This window comes from Eptesicus fuscus, chromosome 19, assembly GCF_027574615.1.
Source record: "Eptesicus fuscus isolate TK198812 chromosome 19, DD_ASM_mEF_20220401, whole genome shotgun sequence".
NCBI classification, from domain to species: Eukaryota; Metazoa; Chordata; class Mammalia; order Chiroptera; family Vespertilionidae; genus Eptesicus; species Eptesicus fuscus.
Window position 1 is genome coordinate 7,064,487 of NC_072491.1, and position 18,062 is coordinate 7,082,548.

The 18,062-nt window shown below is 42.6% G+C and overlaps 1 long non-coding RNA gene across 1 annotated transcript; it reads left to right on the top strand.

Moving 5' to 3' along the window:
• Nucleotides 1–14,216: 14,216 nt before the first annotated feature.
• On the top strand, nucleotides 14,217–17,216 carry LOC129147265 (uncharacterized). The gene is made up of 3 exons (XR_008554643.1): nucleotides 14,217–14,236; nucleotides 16,209–16,277; nucleotides 17,166–17,216. It is a non-coding gene; the product is annotated as an uncharacterized LOC129147265 (long non-coding RNA).
• Nucleotides 17,217–18,062: the final 846 nt, after the last annotated feature.

Below are 18,062 nucleotides of genomic sequence, written 5' to 3' on the forward strand. Positions count from 1 at the left end.
TTGTCAAGTAGGTGGAACACTGAATTCATGCTAAATAAGTCCTACCCCCAGTTTCGGGTGTCAACATACGAAAGACTTAAACATGTTGCTTACGGGAAATTGGCTGGTTCTTGGGGGTTTCTGCTCCCAAAACTCCTATCCTGGCTGTGGCTATTATCACACCTTCAGAACATGCTACTAAGTGGCGAATGCAGCCAATAGGGAAGTGGTGAAGGGGAAGTAGGATGGGAGTGTGGCAAGAGTGCTTGATTAGGAACGTAGAGGCTCGGGTCTCTTTTTATATTGGACTGTTCTGCTAACGTGGTGATGAGTTTGGTAAAGAAAATCATACATTTTCAGGGTCTACATCACTCTGGGTCCTATGCTATATTCTTTTATTTTAACCTCTTGCCAACACTAATTATAATACCCATTCCAGACATGAGAAAACTGAGGTTCAGATTGTTTGATTAATGTGTCCAAGGTCAAAACTTGGTGGATCATCCTACAATGGCTGTTTTTATACCATTCATTAAACACCAAGGGCCACCTTACAGCCAACCACAAAACAAAACAGCAATACCAACGTTCAGTCCAGTGGGCATAAACTAGATAATGGTAAACAGATATAGCCTACTTTTACCTGCCAGGTGCCTCACATGTTATTTTCTCATTTGACTTTATTTTTTAATATATTTTTATTTATTTCAGAGAGGAAGGGAGAGGGAAAGAGATGTAGAAACATCAATGATGAGAGAGGATCATTAGGAGTATTCAGTGTGATTGTCTAAACCAATGGAAGAAAATGGGCCTATTCATTAAAATATTCACTTGGTGCACATCAAAAAAAACCATCCAGTATTTTAACTTCCTTAAAATTAACCACATTATCCTAATTTACTACAAAAATAAAACATCCATCAAGAGAGGAGGAATGGCCGAAACCGGTTTGGCTCAGTGGATAGAGCGTCGGCCTGAGGACTCAAGGGTCCCAGGTTCGATTCCGGTCAAGGGCATGTACCCTGGTTGCGGGCACATCCCCACTAGGGGGTGTGCAGGAGGCAGCTGATCGATGTTTCTCTCTCATCGATGTTTCTAACTCTCTATCCCTCTCTCTTCCTCTCTGTAAAAAATCAATAAAATATATTTTTTAAAAAAAGAGAGAGGAGGAATGGTTCCATGAGCTACTCATGTGTTGCGATTGATTGGCTCTCCTCCCCATCCGAATATGTTCTCAAAGAATGGGGTAAAAGTGTGTGAAAAAGTATTATGGAAAAATCTCCTTGTAGAGCCCCTCAGGAAATGGTGAGAACAAAAAGGATGCTACTTTCCATGATGCTCCAAAGACAAAACCTCCTGCAGACGTGCTACTTCGAGTGGATTAACTGCTGTTACTGCAGCTTCTTTCACCCCAGACTTCAGGTCCCAGGGGCATTCTTAGCAGATTTTTTTCTGACAGAACAAACATCAAATTCTAATATGTATGAAGTACCAAATATCTGGGTTATCTGGGGTCAAGTAGGCTCCATTTATAGGCGACAAAACTGATACCTACAGGGGTGAGCTGACTTAACCAAAGTCACACAAATACATAGTACTTAAGGAGAGCTGTTACCCTGTATGAATCCACCTGCTAAGAAGAATCCAAATTTAACTTGAAACATAACCCAAAAGCACGTCTCTACTTCCTATTTCTATTTTTTTGCAAAGACTTACTCATTTCTCTATCCCCTTCACCAGGTACGTGTCCAGTACATAATAGATGCTCAGTAAATGTCTGTTATATTGAATTAAGTAAGCACAAGTGTGAAGGTGAGATCTTTTGGAACTCACTATGATTATGCGCCCTTGTAGGCTCTGTCTGAGCGCTGGTAAGATGAGGGAGAAGCATGCACACTTTCTCCCGCCTTTTATAATCTTTGGCATGAAGGAAATAGAATAGCACTCAGGATTCCTATTATGACTGTCAGAGGGATGAATGACTCAAAGACCTATAAAGCTCAATGTACAATTAAAATCATGCCTCGCTTTTGTCATGGGCTCATTGTTCTATGTTTTGACTGCCTAGACAGGTATCTCAACTTTGACCTTCTGAGCTAATGAGACTACAAAAGAAAAGATGCACAGAAGAAAGAAAATCAAATTACGGTAAATTTAAAAGCCAAAACGCAAAAGTCTATTATTGTTCTGTCACTCAAAGAACCCAGAAACCTCCTTACTTCTATGTCTCAGAATTAAGATGTAGGCAAGGCTGAGCCACTGCATACATCACATAGAAATTGCAATAGTAGAGATTTTAAATCAAGGTGGTATTTAACCAAAGCAGTCACTAGGTCATGTCCAGATCTGGTTGGCTACCCATAAAATAGGATATGTGCACACAAATGCACTTTGCCTTTCTGACTATCTAAGGTATTGTGTGTGATTCCTCTACCATTCTCTTTCCTCTTGGTATAAGGGATAAATCAAGTCTACACACACACACACACACACACACACACACACACACAGACACGCGCGCGTGTGCATGCACACACAGAAACACATACATATAGACTGAGAAAGAGTTCATAGAAAATACTTATACTGAGTTGAAAGTTTTCAAGCAAAGCTCACAGTGAGGAAGCATTTGATTACTACTGGCTACTATGTCAGGTCATATCTTTTTTTCTGTTCTTAGAAATATCAGATTACTATATGCTAAACTAATAACAAAGAAAATCATGAGGCAATGTTGCAGGAAACATGAAATAATTCATTTTATCTGATATATATAGAGAGTGTTTTAGATAATTCTGAAGATATTGAAGAAAGAATCTACATAATCTTTCATGTACCCACATATCCATCTGTGATTTGTCCATCCATCCATCCATCCATCCATCCATCCATCCATCCATCCACACATCCATCCAACACTTTTGTCCCTCCACCTATATGCCAGTCATGGTGCTAGAGACAATGAATACAAAGATGAGCAAGTAGACATGGTCTTTTCCCTCCAGTAAGATAGACATATACACAGACATAACAAAAATCAAACTGTGAGGTTGATAAACAGGGATTACTGTAGGAGCCTATAAGAGGAAAGTTTCCCTGAAGGAGATGATGTCTGATCTGAGCACTATGGATGAGGAGGCAAAACCAAACCATGAAAAGTAGGAATATATTTAGGATTCCATGTTGAGTATGTGTCTCATGTCAAAGCTAATAGCCTTGAGAAAATATGTGTCTCATGTCAAAGCTAATAGCCTTGAGAAAATATGTGTCTCATGTCAAAGCTAATAGCCTTGAGAAAATATGGTTGAGCACTGACTCATGAACCAGGAGGTTGTGGTTCAATTCAGGGTCAGCGCACATGCCTGGGTTGTGGGCTCAATCCCCAGTGAGGAGTGTGCAGAAGGCAGCAGATCCATCATTCTCTCTCATCATTGATGTTTCTATCTCTTTTCCCCTTCCCTCCTCTCCAAAATTAATAAAAATATTTTTTTACAAAAAAGATCACATGGCATCTATAGAGTGGTACCAGGATTCCCTCCAGATCATCCACCTCCAGAGCCCATGCCCATAACCACCACGATAAATGTCTCTTAATAAAGGTTGGGCTCTTCTTTCCCTATCACCTGAAGACAATTCACCTTCTGTCCTAACAGCAGGGACGCCCTGCCTTACCTGTGAGGATAGGATTTTGTCTCCACCATTGCGCCATGACCCCTCCACCACCACCACTGAAAATGAAAGGTTCTGGCCAGGATCGGAGGCCAGCTCCCCTTTGTGGGTCTGGTCATAACTATTGGCTGCTATATGAATAAACCTGCTATCTAACATAGAATGAATGTAGCCCCCACTAAGACCATTACAACACTTCATCTTTCTCCTTCCAGAATGGCTTCTAATCAGGTTTGCTAATCAGGTTTGCTTCCTTCTTTGGATCACAATGGTAGTTTCTATTTTGGATTTTTATTGTTTGTTGCAGCTTGGAGAAATTATTATTCTGGTTCCGATCTGGCCTTGGCTTTGTTTCAAAGCTCTAAAACCTCTAGTCAAGCTGGCTTCATTCACCTCCTGGCACTGGCATGTGTCCTTCAGAGTGGGGAAAGCAGGCCCCTCCCCACCCCTTAAACGCAAGCAGATAAGAAGGGGAAAAGGACTCCCCAGACTGTACAAGGAATAAAGTTGGCCAGGAATAAGACAAATTTAAAATCTAATTCTTGTCTGGTAAAATTAGCTCAAGTGATTATCTTCAGATTTCTTTTTATCTCCAAAATTAGAAGTGTTAATCATCGATGTTATTCTGTAAAGACATTTTAGAGTTTACAATTAAAACAATACTTTTTGCTTCCATAGCACAGTTCATCAGGGATTCTCAACGGCCTCTCCACACTATATAAACAGCACAGCAGGCACCCTCAGACAGCTGCCTGTGAAGGGCCCAAGGAGAGTCCCCATACTCCAATACCTGTCCTAATAATAATATTTTATAGGACGGATTAGATTTTTTAAAGATCTCATTTAATCCCCATCATAGCTTTGTGGCACAGCTATTTTCATTATGCAACTATATAAAACTGAGGCTCAGAAAATCAAAGTATGTTAGTTACTCAAGGACCATGCTAGTCGACAGTACCATCAGATCCCTCTGGGAATGAACTTCTGAAATTCCTTATGCTGTCCCATGCTGCCGCTTTCTTGGCACTCCCTCGTGAAGGTTCTAATTAAAACGAAGTGCTAGAAAATATTTATGGAACGTTTACCATGTGCCAGGCACTCCGCTATGAGCTTTAATTGATTTTAATCACTAACTCTTGACAATAAGAGTATGAAATGTTTAGTATGATTATTGCGACTTTAGAGATGTGGAAACTCAGGCTTTAAATAATTTCTCAGGATCTCATAAGCAAAATGTGGCCAGTATTTTAGCATTTTCAAGAAATTTTTATAATACTCACTCTTATAGGCAGTGGAGATGCAGTCATGAACAAAACAAACCAAACACTGTCTACCTCATGGAGTCTGTGAACCTGTAAATGGAAACAAAGTATAATACTTAGAATGTCCTGGTTTTAAGGGCCATGGAGAAAAACCATGGGGTGGGGATCGGGGGCCAGTGAGCTACTTCGGAATTTTCTAATAACTGTGCATAAGACACTTAGGAGCTGCTAAGAATGCTGTCACTCTAATGTAAGAAGGAATCATGTTCAAGACGGAAGAAATGGCATGTTAGTAAGCCTTGCTTAGGTAAAGTCCAAGTCTCTAGACAAGAATGAAATGGAAGGAGATCACCCTGGAAATGTGAGTTAGAACCAGGTCATGAAAATCAGGTAAAAGGATTTGGACGTTGTTTGGCAAGCAAGAAGGTTTTTAAAAATGGAAATGATTAATTTGGAATCATTTTTCAGAATGACAAGAAGAAGGCAAAGACCTCAGGTGGAAAGTTTAGGAGTTTGCAGTGGTTCTTATCTGCAGTAAAATGTCTTTAAAAGGATTGGGGAATGAAGAAAGAAGTGTTGAAAGTACTTTGGCAATTGATTGTGGGAAAGGAGAGTGGGGTGAACGCAGGTAAACAAGAGTAGGTCTACCATGATGTTAATGAACTCTAAGTTCATGGCCCCACACTTACACAGACCCCTTCTAAGGCCCTGGCAGGGACCTTGCCAGTGTTAACAAGTATTGCTAATTCAAGGAGCATTTAAGATTAACCACTTCGAAAGAAAATAGAAACTGCCATGAAAGAACTTTGACAGTTTTTCAAATTCAACAAAAAATTATGGACATTTACATGGCATTATTAATGAGTTTAGATGCCAAGAAGACTCTAATAAACTGTCAGCAACAAAAACAAATTGCTATCAACAATGGCAAAAATGATAGGATGTAGAAATAAGATTGGGTGGGGTTTTTTTTCTCTTTATGCAGCTAAAAAATGTAAGAAAAAATACCACAGGTATATGTCCAGAAGTTACTAGTAAAAATATAAAACTACATTTTTCTGCATTGTGTGACTATAGCCTTTATCAAGATTTTGAACCTTTTTTTTTAAGTGCTTTCCTCATTGTAAATATTTATTCTTAAATCTAATTTGTATTCTTAATGCTGTATTTCAAAAATGTTGTTAAAGCTTCAGACCCCATACAACCTGTATCTACAGATAAATCACAACTCAATAACCTAAGTCACTAGGAAGTTGGTAACAAAGACATTTTGAGAGGAAAAATAAATAAATATTAAAGTTCTAATGTTGGCTATAGAAGGATGTGTGATCCTGAAGAAGTGATCAGCAGGCAGTTGGATATCAGCCTATCAGCTCAAAAGAGATGATGAAAGAGATGATGAGAATATGTGTTGTTGGGTAAACCATGTGATATTGATAGCTAAAACAAGATAAGTAGCTCAATTCTCAAAGATGAGGTCATAGAGAGAGAAGGAAAAAATTAATAGGGACAAGAACCTTCCCAAGATTACACCTTGCATCATAAATAAAGCTGAACCAACTATCTCCGAGAAACTGCTAGGTAGCATCTGAGCTAGATATAAATTAGATCTGGAAAATTTGGTCAAATAATAAAATTTGTGTCCAAAAAATGAAAATGACACATTTTTGGAGCATCTGGGTGATTTTTTAGTGCCCTCAAGAACTGATATATGCTTCTGCCTATAATTTGGGTCAAAAATCATTCAGAAGGTGAATTCCACAACCTGGCATGATGGAAATAACATAGGATTTGGAGCTACAGGGAAGAGATCCCTGTTATTTTTTTAGTAATTCTGCTGGCACATGACAAAAAGGTAACCTCCCTGTACCCTAAAAAGACAATGCAGTATGTGCATCAGATTCATTTCTTTTTCCTCCTGGGCACACAGAGAGACTACATTTCCCAGGTCCCCCTGCAGTGAGATGAGGCCATGTGCCTGACTTCTGACCAATTGAATGTGGACAGAAGTGATAGGGGCCAACCACTTCCAAACTGGTCCTACCTAGGATGTTCCAGGAGGCTCTGAAGGCTCTCTCTTCCCTGTCTGCACACCTAATACAAAGGATCCTCTGCAGGACTCAGAGTCCTATGTTGAAGCCATTAGATAGAAGGAACCTGGGTCTCTGAATCTCCACTTGGAAGTCCACCTGCCAAATAGCCAATCAGATTGTGATGTGGAAATAGATACTTTTCTGTGTTGAAATAGTGAGTCTCTGAGTTCGTTTGGGACGGCGGCTAGCTCGCCCTGCCTAGCAGAGCCAGTGGCTTAAGTTCTTGGAGCTTCAGTTTCCTCATCTGTGTTCTATTTCAAAGGGTCCTCAGACTGACCCAAATACAGAACATGTCTACATACACTATGTTCTTGGTTGACTCACATTGCTTTTTATCCCACGTTCCCATTCAGACAGTCAGGGCTGGGCCACTGAACACCTCCAGGGGGCACTACCCCGTTCTATGCAGTGAATACACGTGTAGGGCCCAAGAGGAGCCATGCCTGCTGGGATAAAAAGCACATTTCCTCCCAAAGTGTCCACCACAAAGGAACTCCGTATCCTTGTTAATAGAAAGATTCAAGCAGCAAGGATTTTGAAGGTACAATAAAATACGGCTTTTCCAGCATGACTTTATAACCTCCCTGTACCATAAAAAGAAGATTTAATCTGCTCTTCAAAATGGTTTGCATCTTTTTGTCTTCTCCTCTGCTAAGAATGACAGCCTTTCTGTCTCTCAGCCGATGCAAAGTAGGCGAAAGGAACCTCCTGATCAATATTCAGCTTTGGCACTTAATGCACATTTTATGCTGATTGGGACTTAAACCCCTACCGGCAGCTCTCGCCGCCAAAATCACATTTTCTCTTCAGATGCCTGAGGTTGGAATTGAGTGTGTACCAACTGGAACTGATTGCTTGAAACTTGAACAGTTCAGAGTTTAATTTCTCTAATTTGGGTAAATACTATCTCCCACCAGGCTGTCTGTGTTTTCAAGTGTTCAGAGTCACATAGGAGCCAATGTTTCAGGCAAGGCCTTGGGGAGGCGCCGCCACTGGGCTGTGATACCCCGGAGAGCTGCGGTGAGCCCTCGGAGAGATGTGACCCCCAGGAAGGAGGTGGTAGAAGCCAGTGGAAAGGAATGTTTTGTTGGGAGATGGCTCCTGCAGCCATTTATCTTCCATTTGTATGAACATCTGAGCGGAGAGAAAGAAAAATGGCAACATTACGAGGTTCTGACATCTGGAAGTTGTGAGCTGCGCCGCCTTTACACTAATTTAACACGGATCCTCACATTACATTGGTGTTTCACAGTCATCCGTGTGTCATTCAAAGAGATGCATTGTATGAAGAGAATGTTGGCAATGCAGGCCCTCCTCGCTGGAGCATGAGGTAGCAATCAATGAAACACTTGTGCACAGACTAGCTGCTGAGCGGCTATTCTTAGCTAGCCTCCCTGAATGGCAGAATGGAGAGAGAACTTGAGACCCAGCTATTCCAATTATTTTTACTTACAAGAGGAAGAAGCGGCGATTCTGAGATGGGAAGTGACCAGGCCAGGCCGAAGAGAAGTGAGTAGAAGCCACGAAGTCCACCCAGCCCAAGATGCATCCCACCCCACCACCCTGTCTCTCTTTACGAACTCTCCTTTTGTTGCCGCGTTGCCCTTTGTACCCGGACCAGACAGAGGATGCTAGTAAGTGCAGAGGGTACTCTCAGGGCATCAGGCTCATTCCTATTTCTTATCTGATCAGGTGTACGCCCAGCAGAAGGTGGTTTTACCTCTCAGCACTCAACACTGGAAAACATACAACATAGGATCATAGTTGTAAGTTCTTAAAACAATATTTATGATCCTTAAGCTATGTGTTTGTTTTTTTCTTCTTCTTCTAAATGTTTAACTGGTTGGTGAGCAGGGGGTGCTGTACTAGAAGCCAAGGGGCCTGGTTTGGAGAATCAGCTACTGACTAACCAGGCGTCCGTGGCTAAGTTCCAACCTCTCTGGGCCATTGTCTCGCCTGTCAAATGAGGAGAAGTAGATGCGAGTATAGCCAGGGCCCTGTGAGCTGTAAGACTTCACGGTTAGAGAGATTGGATCTTCTACCAATTCCGTGACACGCTTTTCTAAGGTTAATACGCTGAGGTGCCCCGGCACTGGGCTAGGGCGGGAGGAAGAGCGAAGGCAGGAAGACCTGCTTGGTGGAGTAAGCCCCAGTCCAGGGGGACAAGACATCAGACTTGTAAAGGGAAGTGATACCTGATTCCATGTCTGGGAGAACGGCTTTGGAGCAATTTCCTTGGGTCTGGACTGTCTAAGAGCCAAGCCAGACAGATTCTAATAAGAATTCAAAAGCAGAAATTAACTCCACTGAGTATTTATTACCTGTGAGGCACTATTTTAAGCATAACACATGGAAAAACTCACTTAAGCGTCATAATTGTATGAGATACATATTATCCTCAGTAGCCATGGGAGGAAACAATGCCAGATAAAGGATAAAAAAACTAGCCTCCAGGTCACACAGCTGGTTGAGCCGGAATCAAACCCAGGGAGCATAGCTCTGGAGTCTAAGCTTTTAATTTCTCTGCAAAGTTCTTATGACAAGGAAGAGACGTGGACAGCCACCGGGTCTGAAGCAGCACTACCACAGGTAACAGCAACAGCTACTGTGCATTAGCACCTCTTTGTGCCAGACACTGTGTTCTGTGTTTTACCTGAATTACCTCATTTATTCCCCCCTGATCATTCCTTCAACAAACATTTGTTGAGGGCCTACAGTTCAGCAGCCAATTATGCAGGGAAGTGTGAGGCGAGTTCTGTAAGGGTTCCCATTTTACTGATGAGGGAACTTCAGCTCAGCGACTTAGGTAACTCATCCAAGGCCACGGTCGGACCCCGGAGCCCGGGCCTCTGCTGCAGGTAAAGGCTTTCTGACATCATTCAGGCGCTAGGAAGTCACTTAAAGTCTGGAACACATTTTTAATTAGTGATACAAATGCCTCCTCTAGTGGGGCATTAAGGGCAGTTTCCAGTTTGCGGGGGGGGGAGGGGGGGGAGGGCGTGTGTGTACGTGTGTGTGTGTGTGTGTGTGTGTGTGTGTATGTGTGTAGAGATAAAGCCACACCGATGGCAAAGTGGCTACAGGTAGTGACAGAAGAAAAATCCGCCCACTCCCGCATCACCTGGCCATCCAACTGCAGTGTGCTGTCACTGTCGCACTGTCCCTGCTGAGGTGAGAGGGGGGAGGGGCCTGGGTGAGTGGCAGCGCAGACAGGTGGAGTCACACCGGGGCCAAATGGAGAGAGTGTGCCGAAGGCCCCAGGGTGGAGGTCAATGAGGAGTGACAGGCAAGGTGTCAGGCTCCCGGGAGATAAAGCCCGGTGGGTGGGTCGGTGGGTCGTGGTGGGCAGCTCGACAGGAGTCCGGCATTCTCACTGGCTTGTTGACAGCCTGGAAAGTGCTGGGGTTGGAGGCCCAGCTCCGCCTCGGCTTCTAGAAGGAAAAGGCTCTCGGTACCTCAGCAACACCGTGAGAACGGCTGCGCACTGGGATGGGCCTCGTTAACAGGGCCTTCGGAAGAAACGCCCTTTCCTTGTATAGATCTGCAGAGTTTTGCAGCATTTTCGTATCCATGATCTGGACAACCCTATGGAGAAAACTGAGTATATTTTTCTCTCCATCAGACCAACGAGAGAATGGAAACTCGGAAAGTCCAGGTCACTTAGGCAAGCTCACAGCATCAGGTCTTGGGCCTGAGCTCAGTGGTTTCCTATCGCTTACCATTCTTAGCTGGGAAGGCCTCCATACAGGCACGTTTTAAAAAATTCCCCCAGGCCCAAACCGGTTTGGCTCAGTGGATAGAGCGTCGGCCTGCGGACTGAAGGGTCCCAGGTTCGATTCCGGTCAAGGGCATGTACCTTGGTTGCGGGCACGTCCCCGGTAGGGGGTGTGCAGGAGGCAGCTGGTCGATGTTTCTCTCTCATCGATGTTTCTAGCTCTCTATCCCTCTCCCTTCCTCTCTGTAGAAAATCAATAAAATATATTTTTAAAAAAAATTCCCCAGGACAGTGTCATGGGGTATTACTTTGCGGCATATGCTTGCTCTCCTAGCACTCTTGGAAGTATCTATAATAGAGGACACCTGCTCCTAACTTGCTGTTAAGTTAGATTACTGGATTGGACGGGAATGCTATGTAAAAGCAATTAGCAAGCATTGAAAGGGCTGTATGCCTGTACCTATTGGAGTTCCCAGGGGAACCTCTGGATGTAAAACCCTGTTGTCTCACAACCATTTCATGAGAGGAGGATCGCATCTCTGAAAACCTGCTGCTGTTTTCCGTGTCCCCATCTCTTCCGACTTTTCCAGAACACCGGAGCAGGGTCTGAATGTTGACAGCAACCAGGAATATCTCCTTGGATCAGGGCTTGGAACATAAAGAGATGCTCAATAATGGCTCATTATCTCTTCCTTTCTAAGGCACGGAAGAATTTGATGTTAACCCGTAATGAGTTGATTTGCATTTGATTTAAAAGGTCCGGGAGAGGGGGGTTAATGAAATACAGAAAGTTGCTACTAGTGGAACCTCAGGATGACGCTGAAAAGACCTTCCCAGTAGCGTTTGTAAAAAATACCCCATGAATGCATATAAGCCTATCCAACGGTTAAGTTCAACAGGGGATTGGGGCATGCGTGGGGAGAGGGGTGGGATGGGAATGGGTGGATGAGGACAAATATGTGACACCTTAATCAATAAAGATTAAAAAAAAAAAAATACCCCATGAAGTGACTGGTGACTTGGTCCAGATGTGCGACTGGCCTTGTGTTCTGGGCGACCAGGGGAACAGGTGAGCTGGAGGCCAGCAGAGACAAAAGCAGATTTTGCTTGAGGACGGTTCCACACAGGGGGTGACGTTTAACCTTGATCTTGACAAATGAATAATGCCTGGGAGCGATGTGCCAGGCAGAGGGAACAGCTTGTACCAAGGCCGGCCTGCTCTCTCCTCTCAGCAAGCATCAGCAGTGCGCATCCATAGCAAATGAGTCACCCTTGAGCACGCGGCGTGCAGAAACAGAGGTTCGCTCCACACGGACCGGCCGTCTCATATTTGGCGACGCGCTGAGTCTCTCCCAGGCTCAGTTTCTGCATTGGAGTTGTGGGTTTCTTCAAAATGTCTTGCCCCTTAGCATTTTGGAAATGGTGCATAGAAAGTACTTAAGGAGAGTTAAATCATGTTACTTCTATCGGAATGCATCTCCAGGCATTGCTCAGAAAAGGAGGTATTATTCGATGCCTTGTGTGTATAAGGCACTATGACAATAAGACACAAGGTAAAAGAAATGGATCCTTTAATGAACTTAAAGTCTAGGTGTGGAGATAAGCCACAAACATATTAATCATAAAAGGATTTAATGAGGCCAAAGTGAGGTAGGCTAATGGAGAAGATAAATTTCCAAGCGAATTAAGCTGACAATTATGACTATGGGAAGAATGTATTCTGTAAAAGATGGAAACACTTAAATAAGAGCTTAAATATTTAATAAAGGTATGTCCACTCTAAGGATTAAATCATACGCTGACGAAGAATAGAGACTACTACTGATAAGATATTGGATTCCCCTCTTACCAGGAATAGATGTGGGAGAGGCCAAGCCTACAGTCTAGAGCAGTGATGGCGAACCTATGACACGCGTGTCAGCACTGACACGCGTAGCCATTTCTGATGACACGCGGCCCGCATGCCGAGGATGAAACATTTGCTGCTCCTGAGGATGAAACATTTGTGACTAGAGTCTTGGAGTTAGTTTTTTCCTCAAAGTGACACACTACCCTAGTTATGCTCAGTTTTTTGGCGAAGTTTGACACACCAAGCTCAGAAGGTTGCCCATCACTGGTCTAGAGACAATGCAAAGGAAAACTGTTCAGCATTCATTTCCCTAAAAAAATCTGTTGGGAATTTTGGGCACCGGTGCACCTACAAGTCTCCATGCAGGCATATCAAACAAAACCAGTTTTTCTTATGGTTTTGGTTTTGAAAGAGATTTGAGTAATGGAATACAGTGCTTAGATTTGTAACAAAAAAATACAAATTGTAAGACATCAGAAGCATACCAAGAGGCAGATGATGGACCAAGTGGCCGATGATGGACCAAATGGCCTTTAAGACTTGAGATTAACTAAGGAAAGAGCAGACTCGAAATTGCAGCTATGCTCACCATAGATTATGCTTGTGGAGTTGTCAGAATGATATGATTTACCATTTGTAAATGATCAATTTCTTTCTGTCTTTTTTAATAGATGCTGAGTGAACATTGTTGTATTGATGTAAGTTACAACGTATAGAGACGATAATTCCACACAGTCTCAATGAAGTGTTATAGAAAAACTACTACTTTGAGATAGAAAATAGGGGTGTAAGTCTCACCATGAACAAGTAAATTATTCTGACGTATTGCCTAACCACTTTTGACTCCTCATCCCCAAGCTAATGGAGTATGATGAGATGACATCAGGTAGACTTCATCCCTAGTACTCAATGATTCCTGCATATTATCAGAAGGGTTGCTAGTAATCAAGTCTTTGGTTTGTGTGCTAAATTTGACCAGTAATTATAATGGAAAATATATATGGACAATTTTCTTCCTGCAGTGAATACCAAAGCCTCTAAACTCCATGGCTTCAAACACACTATCATTGACAAAGAAATGCTTGGAGCTCTGAAGGACAGATGTCAGATAACTGGCTCGTATAAGCAAGCCAAAGTGCAGCTATCCTAAGAGCACCTGTACATTGCAGACTTTTATAGGCAACAATCCCCTCAAGTCCTAGCACTCAATAAATGCTCCTTAGAAGTTCACAGACTGATGGCCTGGTCCACAGGCATGAGAAAGCTACTCTTCTAACTTCCTTAAACCTAGCAAAACATTTAAAAACATTAAACAAATATACTTCCTGAATAGGTAATAAAACAAAAGGTGTTGGAGGAAAATGGCAAATCTCAAACTGCCCTTCAACATGGGTAAATGATGTGCCCCTAACCATGGTGATGATAAACCTGTTTCTGTTTTCGGCTGCCACCACCTGACTAGCTGAAGCAGAGATAACTAAGGAAGGATAAAGACAGGAAGGAGGATTTGAATGGCTTTAGATAAAGGGTCCGTCAGGGCCCCATCTCTGTGGCGTAGACATCACAATGGGTGTTTCTGGTCAGCCCAGACATGCAGTCATTTAGTGATGCTGAGCCAGTGACCTCTTCACAGATGGAGTCCTCACAGAGTTGATCCTGTTTGTAGCAGGTACTATGAACGTATATGAGAAAGCCCCAAATGCTATCCCTTCCCACTCTTCTGAACATATGCTTGTATTTAATCCTAACAACAAATGTAAATTAGGTACTGTTATCTCTATAGATGAGAACATGTGGGCTTAGAGAAGGGAAATTCATTTGTAATCCATCCTCTTTTTCTCTTCTTGGTACCATGATCTCCTAGGACTACCTGTTTTGATCCTCATCTTTTGAATCCGTGACTTTCCCATTCTGCCTAGATTTCACCAAAGCTAGGAAAGAAGTCCTAGACCGCCCAGAGCTTAGATTCCAGCAAGAAAAGCTTAACTACGATCCAGGCAACTGGCCAAAGGACATTGCTAAGAGGACGCCCCTCCTTTCTATGCACTTTTATTTGAGTTTTCACAAAGATCTGTCTGTGCCTGGGTCGTGAAAATGGAATGTTGTAAATGAGACACTTTCATTCCAGGCCAGGAGAAAGGTGTACTAAAGATCAAACACACACACACACACACACACACACACACACACACACACACACACACACACACACCCCTTAGGTGCATAAAGAACAAAGGAGCAAAACTCTCTTCCATGCCAAAGAGGAAAGACAGTGTACAAAAGAGGTACCTTTCAAATCTAGAAAGGAAAAAAAAATGAACTCAAGCTTGAGACCAGGAAGATGGATAGTCTGGGTATAAACCAGGGTTGAAATGGGAAAGGCAATGTAGGAGACTTCAAAGGCAATGAGTAGAGATTCATAAAATGTAACAGAATATTCAGCTCTCTAGTAATTCAGTGGCGTTACTTGGCCACTCATTCATGTAACAGTCATTTGCTGAATAATCTACTACAGGCAATGCACTGTGCACATAGTACTGGGTTGTCTAGCATTGTTTCATCACAAAAAAAAAGGACAATCAAGTAACTCTTCATTTTCATAATTGAATCAAGGTCACTATGATAATTTTGGTCACTGGTATACTGATTGATGGAAATAAGCCCTACTGAAGCTACTTGGGTCCAAGGTTGAGTGCCTGATAATTTTCTAACCTCATTACTTTGTCTCCCTGTTTACCCACCTTTTGCTGAACATTGTGATATACTTACCCAGAGGCCCCTTCCACAGTCAGACTATTACCCCAGCTGCTGGCAGTGCAGCTGTCAGACACCCTTCTCTCATTGCCCTTTAAGAGTACCTCTGCTGAAAGGAGCTACCTTGCCAGATAGCATGCCCCTTCATTGGGTGGCCTACATCTGGCGACCGCTTGATGCCTGGGGATGATGGCCAATCCCTCTTGGTCCGATTCAGGACAACTCAGAAGGGCCATCTCATCTTCAGAATTCCCCCCAGGGTCAGCTGAGGATTCCATTGAGGCTGCATTGCAACATGACATCTCCTGCTTTCCAATCCTATTTCCCTCCCTGCCCTTCCATGTGTATTGATTTCAAACACACTCCATACAAACACATCTGCAGGCTAATTTCCATATCAGATTGTTTTGGGGGAACCAACCTATCATACATTTTCTACTCTGGGTCACTGTCTCTGGAACCCAGCCTGTTCTTCTTCCTTGTCCTTCTTTTCATATTGTTGGCTTAGTCATTGAAGTGTTTTTGTTGGGTTGTCTCAACTGATCTGTTCTGTTCTCTTCAGTCCTTCCTTCCTAGTGTCTCCATTATAGGCTTGTAAAAACCTCATTCCTTTTCAGAAATTTATTTTACCTCGAACGACAGCTAGAAAATCTACATTTCATACATCAAGGCTTATAGGAATCTTCCATGGGGAGCACTTAATTTGGATATAAGCAGCTACCCAGAAAGGGCCCTCTCTAGCCCACACTTCCTCCTTAATACAATAGTGTCTAACACATAGGGGTCACGTCTATGTGTCAAATGCTTTTTAGTATTTTAAATATATTGAGTCATTTAATCCACATAATAGCCTCCACTGTGGGATAATTACTTTCATCATTTTAAAGATGCAGAAACTGAGGAACAGAGAAAATACCTTGCCCAGGATTATCCACTGACTACTTGGCCAAATCCAGGTATTTTTTACATCAGAACCTGTGCTATTAACTAATATGCTAGAAGGCTTAGAGTCAGAGTCATATGATTTTTAACCTGGTCTTGACTCAACACCCGATTATAAAGTCTTCAAAAGTCATTCCACATTTTTCTTCTCTTCAAGTCCCAACAGTATAGGCTATAGGGCTGGGTCCTGGGAGGATCTTAATAAAACCCGCTGACTGATGCCATAAATTCTGCGCTCCACCCACCTTGTTAATGCTCACTTCACAGCCTTTTCATGGCTGCATCACATTCCTCCTGTTCATTAAGCACTGCTGTGAGTAGGCTTTACCTCCTACCACCTCCTCCGTTTCCTGGAGACTTCCGGTATTACACTAATATTTAGAAAATGAAGGTGCATCTGTTAGTTCTTCATTTACTTATTTAAATGTACCTACCAAACGCCACATAGCTAAAAACAGCGTAAAATAAGTCTAAGTCCCTGTCTCAAAGGAGACCTTACATGCAGATGTGAGAGAAAAAATCACAAGCCAAATACAACATGTACCAAATTTGGTAGAGAACTTCCACCATCTGCCACCCCACACCCACCCACCCATCAGCATCTGTACTCAGTGAGGGACGTCTACCTTCCCTGTTACTACAGCTGAACTGGGCATGCCCCAGGCTAAGGCCAACCCTTCACCTTGTGCAGCACATCAGTTCTCTCACCTACCCAAGGGCATCACTCCAGAAATCAACACTACCATCCAATTTTTCTCTCTGTTAGATTATTCCCTCCAGCATATGATCATGTTAATCTACTTTCCAAAGTAAAAAACAAAACAAAAATATTCACTCACACACACTCACACACTTTTAAACCCACCCTCCATCTCCAATTATCCTCTATTTCTCGCTTCCAGTAGGTTTTTGCTCCATTGAAACCATCTCGTCAAAGTTATCAGTGAGCTCCATCTTGGCAAGTCCAAGAATCATTCTCAGTCCTCAGCTAATGTGATCTGTGAACACGCTTCTTACAAGATCAGAAGGCAGAGGACTGTACGGTTGTTCTAGCTGCCAGAGTATTTCCCTTAAAGAACTGAAAACTGCTTCTTTGGAGTTTTTACCAACTGGTCCCGGCTCTGACTTTTGGAACATTGCTGAACCAACCTACTCCCTCTTCCAAAGGCAGACTTTCCACCCTGAAACTAGCTCTGTGTCCCTACATTGGCATCCCTTCTACCTAAATATCACAGGTACTTATGCTTCTGGAAATTAATAGAGTCATCTATAATCTGAAATCAAGGAGGGAAAGACTGGTTAAAAGCTATTTATTAATTAATTTATTCAAATCACAGATGTTTCTTGAGTGTATCAGGCACCATGCTAGGCACTGGGGATACTGCCGTGAACAAACAAGACAGACATACCATTCTGCCTGCCTTCAGAGAGCTCATATAATAAATTCTATTGAAAAGTGATAACACTTTAGGTTGTTCTGATGTTTTATAAATATTAATTTTACATTTAGTGGAGTAATGTAATGAATTACAATCTAACACAGCTTTTCATCTTCAAAATACCTTTTTGCTGCCTTCCCTCATTTCCAAGCCAGAAGCTGAAGAAAGATAAGAGAAAATAATCCAGAAGGAACAAGTCAAGTAGATTTTTTTAAATATGTTTTTATTGATTTGAGAGAGAGAGAGAGAGAGAGAGAGAGAGAGAGAGAGAGAGAGAGAGAGAGAGAGAGAGAGAGGAAGTGAGAAGGAGAGAAAGAGAACCATCAATTGGCTGCCTTCTGCACACCACCTATTAGGGAT